The sequence below is a fragment of the Camelus dromedarius genome, chromosome 10 (genome assembly GCF_036321535.1).
Source record: "Camelus dromedarius isolate mCamDro1 chromosome 10, mCamDro1.pat, whole genome shotgun sequence".
Lineage (NCBI taxonomy): Eukaryota > Metazoa > Chordata > Mammalia > Artiodactyla > Camelidae > Camelus > Camelus dromedarius.
Window position 1 is genome coordinate 51922199 of NC_087445.1, and position 8327 is coordinate 51930525.

Here is an 8327-nt window from a genome sequence, read left to right on the forward strand (position 1 = left end):
GCATCTGCTCAGTATGATTTTATGCCCATACAGTCCCAGCATTGCTGAAAGCCTAGGGGAGGTACATTTTGTTCTTGGCATTCTAACTTTGACCCTTGATCCTAGAAGTCAAATGCAAGCCTCCAGTAAATACAGAGCAGACAATATGGCAAGGATCGCTTGAAATAATAAACAAGTTTCAGTCTCAAAGTATTAGAAAAAATTTGGATCAATTTTTTATGTCATGGCATTTACATACATGTGATTGAAATCTAAATAATGAATACAATTTAGTTAATTTTTTAATAACCAAGCTTGATAATTAGACTTGAGTCAAATTAGGGGATAGAACTCTGAGGTAATAAATGTGTATTTTAACTGCAGAATCTTGGTTTCTTCTGAACAGTACCTCAAGGTAAGTGCCAATCTCTGCAATAGCGAAAAAGGCTTTTTAAATTTTGGTTGCTTTTAGCTCAAGCTTATACATTAACACATCATCTCTTCTTTATTAATTTGGGATTCAGTGACCATTCCAAGATATCTCAAAGTCAAAAATATTAACTTAAAATTAATGACAAAAACAGCAGTTTTATTGTTCGTAACCCTCGTACTCTATATTAGAGCTCTAGGAATTATTTAACTACTAGTTGCAAGTACATACCCTTATACAGCATCGCTCCCATCCCCTCACCCCACTGCCAGCCTTTGGTAACCATCATTCCATTCTGTTTTCTCCAGTTCAGTATTTTGTTTTGTTTTGTGTTTTAGATTCCACATATAAGGGATATTATGCAGTATTTGTCTTTCTATCTGACTTACCTCACTTAGCATAATGTCCTCAAGGTCCATCCACGTTGTTGCAAATGGCAGAATTTCCTTTTTAACTAAGGCTGAGTAGTATTCCGTTGTATGTGTATATATATATATTTTTTTTTAATTTGCTAATCCATTGAGGGCCACTTAGATTATTTCCGTATCTTGACTATTGTGAACTACAATAAACGTGGAAGTGTATAAAAAATCAGCAACAAAAACAAAACATGCATCATAAGCAGAACATGAACCACGATCCAGTTGCTTTTGCCTAGAAATTTTGCAACAGTCTCCACCTCCTCTTTTCCCCTCTACTCATTAGCCAATTGCACTCCATTTTCTGTCCTCTCTATCCCAATAAAAATAGCTCACCAAGAATTTCCATGTTTTCAAATTTCATGAAAGCTGCATGACAGAAACCCATCTGAAAACAGCTTACACAACTGTCTGAATTCAAGTCTCCCTCATATCAGACCCTAAGATGAGGATTTGAAGGCAAGTAGTTAATTTGGGAGATGATCCCAGAAACCAAAAACAGGGGAACAGGGAAGTGAGATGGGGTAGGGAAGGAAGCCTGAAAGGGTGCATCATCCAGTCAGCTGCCACTGTGGGTCACTGGCAATGAACCCACTGGAGAACTCCGGGGTCAGTGCAGAACATGTGCCTCAAAGTGATTCCATCGTGAGGACAAGAGAATTGGGATATTAATTTACCAACTTCTGCCACTTATTGTTTAAGGACTGTTCCTGAGATGGGGTTTAGTGAGGTGTTCATTCTCAGGCATTTTCATCCTGTCGCACCTGCAGGCAGGGGAGGCTCTGGCTAACAGAGGAATCCCTCAGGCAGTGGGCTGTGGCTGGGCAGTGGGCTGTGGCTGGGCAGTGGTATCCTAAAATGGTGTGGTGTGAGGGGACATGAGCAGGTCATCAACAGCGTCTGCTACAAGTTTTCCCCACAAGGTGTTGTAATAACCACACTTCAGGAAACACTGCATGTGATATCACTTTTTAATGGCAAACATGGTTTTATTTCAACTGACACACGTGTAATGTGAATTGAGGAATAAAATAGATCACATAATCCTGATTTCACTGATATGTTGGGTGAGATTAAAACAAGCAGCAAGGTAACCTGCTTGATATATCGTCATGGTGCCCAGGTAAACCATGAATACTTTAAACCTTTGGAAACTAACACTTCTAAAATTGTTGTTTTGAAGTTCAGATGATACACAAAATATAGGTGATGGGAAAAGTAATATAGATTCCTATATTGAATTTCCATGTGAATTAAATGTTACTTCCAGGAGCTACAATTATTGAGTACACAGAAGATTATTTGTCCTCTACATTCAGGTTATTGCAATGGAAGTGAAATAAATTTATCTCCAGCTGCTGGAGAGAGGCATAAAGATTTTAGAGAAATTCTTAATGAGGTTGTTAAAATTGTCAGTCAGGTTAAAGGCAGGGTGCTGACATTTTTACCTTCTTTTCCTCAGCTTTGTGAGCAGAAGTGAGTAATAGCAAACATTTGCATTTTTGTGTTGAAGCTCATTTGTACCTGCATACGAATGTTCTCATTCCTCTGTTCAAGTTGCTGGAAGAACTTCAGTATTAAACTGCTTGCTTTATAATTCTGCTGTGAGAATTAAGAGAGAAAAAATGCAAATCACCTTCCAGTTACATGTAGTAAATGATAGCTAATGCTATTTTGTTGCTCATTCTTTCAACAAACATATAGTAAGCACTGGGGATGCAGCAGTGAACGAGACAGAAATGTGCGCTCCCAGGGCGCTTACATTCTAGTAATGGTAGACAGACAATAAATAATCATCGTAATAAGTAAGTCATATGATACTGTATAAGGTGATAGTCAAGCTGGGTAAAGGGCAGGTGCAAGGAGTGGAACAAGTGGATACAGAATTAATTAGAAGGTCAGAGTATCCTTTCATTAAGAATGTGAGATTTGAGTAAAAAGTTAAGAGAGGTGATGAAATTGTTTATCTCCACAATAGTATACATGATTTGGACTGGATATACAAGTTAATATATCAAGCAGATTGATATGCATATTTGAACAACCTTAATTTTTCCTACAAATCAAATTTATATCAGTCAGTATTCTCCATGCAAGATGACGTGAATATGGCAATTGCTAAACTGGAGCTGTGAACTAACACCTTGATCATGATACAAAGGGTTCTTCTCATCTCTTGAACTACCAGACTATGAACTCATCAGAAGTTCTGAAAACAATTTGACTATTCATTGTGAAGATTCACTTCAAATTCTTGAAAAAAACCAAAGATAATTATAAGAATTTTCCTAACTTTCAGCTTCAATAGGAATATGGTGGCCATTCAGTTCTAAAGCTTCCCTTCTCCCGAAAACCAGTGTTACAAAGACAATGGAGAACAAAAACAGCAACAGCAAAACTCAACAACCACACTTTCAGTGAACTAGAAGACAGATAAGACTAACAACTTATGAATATTTACTCCCAGGAAAAGACAGCCCCACTGGAAGAAGAATGGCTTTGAGAAGGTCAATCTCTGGGTGAAGCAAGAAATTTCAAAAATAGAGAGGGGGCCCCTAAGTGACAGAACTCAGAAAGCCATTGTGGTGGACACAGTGATGCTGCACTCAGACCCTCCTATGGGAATAAAGGATTTATAATCCAGCTGCTGGGAGAGATCTTAGCTGTCAGCCTTCTTCAGGGATTACCTCAGCTGAATAAAGCCACCTCACTCAAGGTATGCCCTGCCACAACAGGTACTATCAAAACAACAGAAAATAACAAGTGTTGGTGAGGACATGGCATTGAAACAATTGGGTATTGATGGTAAGAATGTAAAATGATGTAGTCACTGTTGAAGACAGTATGGTGGTTCCTCAAAAAATTAAACATAGAGCTTATGAGCTAGCAGTCCCACTTATATACCCCAAATAACTGAAAATAGAGACTTACACAATTATTTATACACCAACATTCATAGCAGCATCATTCACAATAGCCAAAAGGTGGAATGAACCCAAATGTGCATTGGTGAATGAATAGATAAATTAAATTCCGGCACATATACATACAGTGGAATATTATTCAGTCTTGAAAAGAAAATTCTGACACATGCTACAACATAAATGAACCTTGAAGACATTATGCTAAGCAAAATAAACCAGGCACAAAAGGACATATATTGTATGTTTCCACTTACATACCTATCAAGAGTAAATTCATAGAAACAAAAGATAGAACAGTGGTTACCAGAGACTGGGGGAATGGGAAATGGGGAGTTATTGTTTAATGGGTTTGAATTTCAGTTTAGGAAAATTCAATTTAGAAAAAAGTTCTGTAGATAGATGGTGGTGACGGTAGTACAACAATGTGAATGTACTTAATGCCACTATGAAATTCAGCGTATGTTCACCTAAACATGGTTAAAATGATACGTTTTATGTTTTTTCTATTTACCACAATAAAAAAATGCTAGGATGATCTACAATGCTTTGCTCATATAATTTCAAAAACTAAATAAAATTAATATGGAATTCATTTCTGTTTTAACTCTAGCAACATTAATATGCCAGAATTGGAGTGGGGTTTTTTTGGTTTTATTTTGTTTTGTTTTTTAGATTTTGTCATATAGTTTAATTTTAATCTTAAATTTTTCTAATTTTCCTGATACATAAAATGCCAAAAATATATATAAAGAACTTTAGATTGAAAATATCCACTATAATGTAGACAAGATATAATATACCAAATAACAATAAAAATCCAGGTTGTCTTTAAAAAAATTACCAGAAACAATGTAATATCCAGGATAGAACAACTAGCTTTTAAAGAAGAGACAATTTCTGTCCTAATTAAATTGTTATAGGAAAGATGGAAAACTTTTGAATTCTTTTTATGAAACAAACACAAAACTGATATAATACAAGACCAAAAAAAAAAACCCACACACAAAAAATGGTTTGATCTTATTGTTAATTATGAATACATCATAACCAATTGAGTTTTAGCCTACAAATGTAATACTAGAAAAATAATTCTTATCATATTAATAGATGTACAGAGAAAACCATATAATAATTTCTAATGATGCTTAAAAAAAAAACCACTTTAAAGAATCCCAAACCTTCTTGGCTTCAAAGAAAAATCCATAAAGTATAAATCAAGGGATATATATTAAGCCAAACACTAACATTCTTCCTAAAGTCCAAAACAAGAAACAAGAAAAATTGTACCTATTATACCCATTATGATAACTGTTATGTAGCATATTGAGTGTATACTAATGTATACAGCACATAACATAACTATTACATAGGCTAAGTCACAAGAGGTATTATAATTAAAAGTGAGGTATTCTGACTGGCCAGGTATGGGAAATGGGAAAATGATGAGTGGGAGAGGAGGGAGGCCAATATGTCCACTCATATTGAGTGGAATAGTTTTACTCTAAACAGGAAGTATCAGAAAGCAGATAAAAGGAAAAGTTTAGGCAGATACAACTGAAATGTCATCATGTTACTTCTACTGTTTTAATTCTTTATTGGCTCCCCATCTTACCTACAAAGTGATTCAAAATACTTCTCTACTGGTTAACCTTCACCTTGATTATACACCAATCACTTTCTACTTCCATTCACTTCAATACAGCAGCTCAGGAATATATGGGCTATGAGTTTCTCCTTAGAGAAGATACCTCAAAGTTAACCCTGGACAAAGAAATTTGTTTTGCTCCAGGGTCATCAAACTGTGCCCTGCGAACCAAATCCAGCCTACAACCTGTTTTTCTGCTGCCCATGGACTAAGAATGGTTTTTACATTTGTAAATGCTTAGAAAAAATAGAAAATTATTATTTTGTGACATGTAAAAATTATATGAAATGCAAATGTCAGTGTTCATAAATAAAGTTTAATTGGATCAGAGACACGATCATTTATTACATCCTATCTAATGGCTGAATTGCACAATAGTGACAGAGACCTTATGTCCTACAAAGAAGAAAATATTTACTTTGCTAGGGAGAGTCTGTCTGCCCCTAATCTAGAAGCACACAATTCACACCATCATATCTACCCTAGATTGAAATTCTGTGAATCTCAGATTGCTCCTCACTCAAGATGCTACACATGTTTAGATGCACAAAAAAATTATTTTATTTTGCTAGCTTTTGTTGAATTATTGATTGTAGGCTGATTCAATAATGTTACCTCCATACCTGCTTCCATATTGTCTTAAAATAATGTATTTTTTTAACCCAGGCTTAGTTTTCCAAAAACAATGAAATAACCATGAGCCATAAGCATATTTTCAAATATGAGAGATCTAAGCATATTTAACTTCAGTTTTAAGAAATCAACACATGTTAGCACCTGATTCTATTCATGACTATTTTACAAACCAGAGGATTCTCTGGTTCATTTTTGGTAATTTTTCTCTGTAGTGAATTGCTATAATTGTAAACAGAAATATTTTAGGGCAGGTAGAGCTCTAAGTTTATTTCTAGAACTATAAACCCCTCCGTTTATGATATTAGATTAAATGGAAACCATTTTCCCCTTTCTAAAGCCAGGGTATAACCATTCTCAGTTTTTCTGCCTTCTCTTGCCATAACTTCCTTCTTACAAGAAGAGATTAAAAGCACCATTCCATGAAAATCAAGTGGAGGTCTGGTAAAGCATCCTATTGTTTCTCTATTTCCCAGGAATATTTGCTCTTCTCAGAGAAGGCTGGTCACAACTGGAATTAGGTATTTTCTGAGAAACATCTGGATCTCTTTCCAGGAATGTTCTTAGCAGCTTCATGTGGGATCACCTGTCCTCCACAGTGTAGGTAGAGGTGGAGACTGGGGATCCTGGAGGCACAGCACAGTTGGCTATAGGAGGCTCTATCAGCTGCCCCACCGCCGGGTAAGACAGCAGGGTCCAGTTGTTCCTCCTCAGACGTTTTATGGCTTGCTCTGCATATACTTTGCTTGACATTCTTATCTTCTTCTCCCACAATGAGGAGAATATGTCCCTGGGCCTTTTCAGTGGGGGGAGGAAGAGTCTCACCAGCTTCAAGTCTAGTTTTCTCAAAAAGGTGCTAGAACTCTATGAATCCTAAGGTACTGATGGACAATAATTATGGAGAGAGGGGTAAGGGCTGATTTATCTGACTACGATATACCTGTGGAATATCAAGAATAAAGTTGGGCCCATTGATAAGCATGGTGGCTGTGACTTGTTTTAGATGAACAGCCATGGAGGGGCCAATCTCTGCCTCTTTGGACATGGAGACTACTCCAATGTCCGGGCCAAGGACTTATAAAAAAATTAATGAACAGAAACCTCAATTAAATATAACTAGGAGACCAGCAGGGGGAGCTCTCATACCCTGCAACAATAGCAGAGCCCAATAGGGCGAAAGACTCCTTTTCTTTTCAGATAAGGACTCAGGCAACGAAAAGCCATGGACTCCAGTTTACGGTAGCCCTCCCAACTTACTTTTTCCTCCAGAAAATCCTTCTCCTTCCCGTGTGGGGACTTGCACGTGATTTGCCATGATTGCCGACCCCGAACTGCAGTCTCTGCTGATCCTGAATAAATAAATGCTGCTGTTAATAGCAGGGTGCTAAGTATGTTTTTGAATTAATTCTTACTTTGTGGTTGGCTTTATTCCTTTGATAACTATGTAAGGATTTTTTAATTTATTTTTTGATAGACTTTATTTTTTTTAAGATCAGTTTCAGGTTCACAGAATTGAATAGAAAATACAGAGTTCCCACATAGCTCTCCCCACCCACACATATATATATATACTCCCCTACCCTCAACATTTCTCATCAGTGTGGCATATTTGGTACAATTGATAAACCAACATGGGTACATTATTATCAACCAAAGTCCACAGTTTACATTAGGGTTTACTTTTTTTTTTAACTTTTTTTTTTATTGAGTTACAGTCATTTTACAATGTTGTGTCAAATTCCAGTGTAGAGCATAACTTTTCACTTATACATGAACATACATATATTCTTTGTCACATTCTCTTTTGCTGTGAGCCACCACAAGATCCTGTATATATTTCCCTGTGCTACACAGTACAATCTTGTTTATCTATTCTACATTTTGAAATCCCAGTCCCATCCCACCACCCCATTAGGGTTTATTCTTGATGTTGTACATTCTATGGGTTTTGACAAATGCATAATGACATGTAGCCACCACTATAGTATCATACAGAATAATTTCATTGCCCTAAAAATCCCTTGTGCTCCATCTATTCATCCCTCCCTCCCTCCCTCTCCCCAAACCCCTGGAAACCACGATCTTTTTATTGGTTCTGTAGCTGTGCCTTTTCCAGAATGTCATTTGTTTGGGATTGTACAGTTTGTAAACTTTTCAGACTAGCTTCTTTCATTTAGTAGTATGTCTTTTGAAGTTTCTTCTATGTTTTTCATGGCTTGATAGATTTTTTTTTACTGCACATATATTTTTAAATTTACATATATGTACTGTTCATTGTTTCTAAGAATCTTTAGAGC

At 36.3% G+C, this 8327-nt stretch overlaps 1 protein-coding gene across 1 annotated transcript in view; it reads right to left on the bottom strand.

Moving 5' to 3' along the window:
- The window catches only part of BAAT (bile acid-CoA:amino acid N-acyltransferase), a 32292-nt gene extending 24201 nt beyond the window's left edge, over window positions 1–8091 (bottom strand). The window contains exon 1 of the mRNA XM_064490360.1: window positions 7288–8091. The gene's annotated coding sequence lies outside the window, so the exon portion shown is untranslated. The remainder of the gene's footprint in view (window positions 1–7287) is intronic.
- Window positions 8092–8327: the final 236 nt, after the last annotated feature.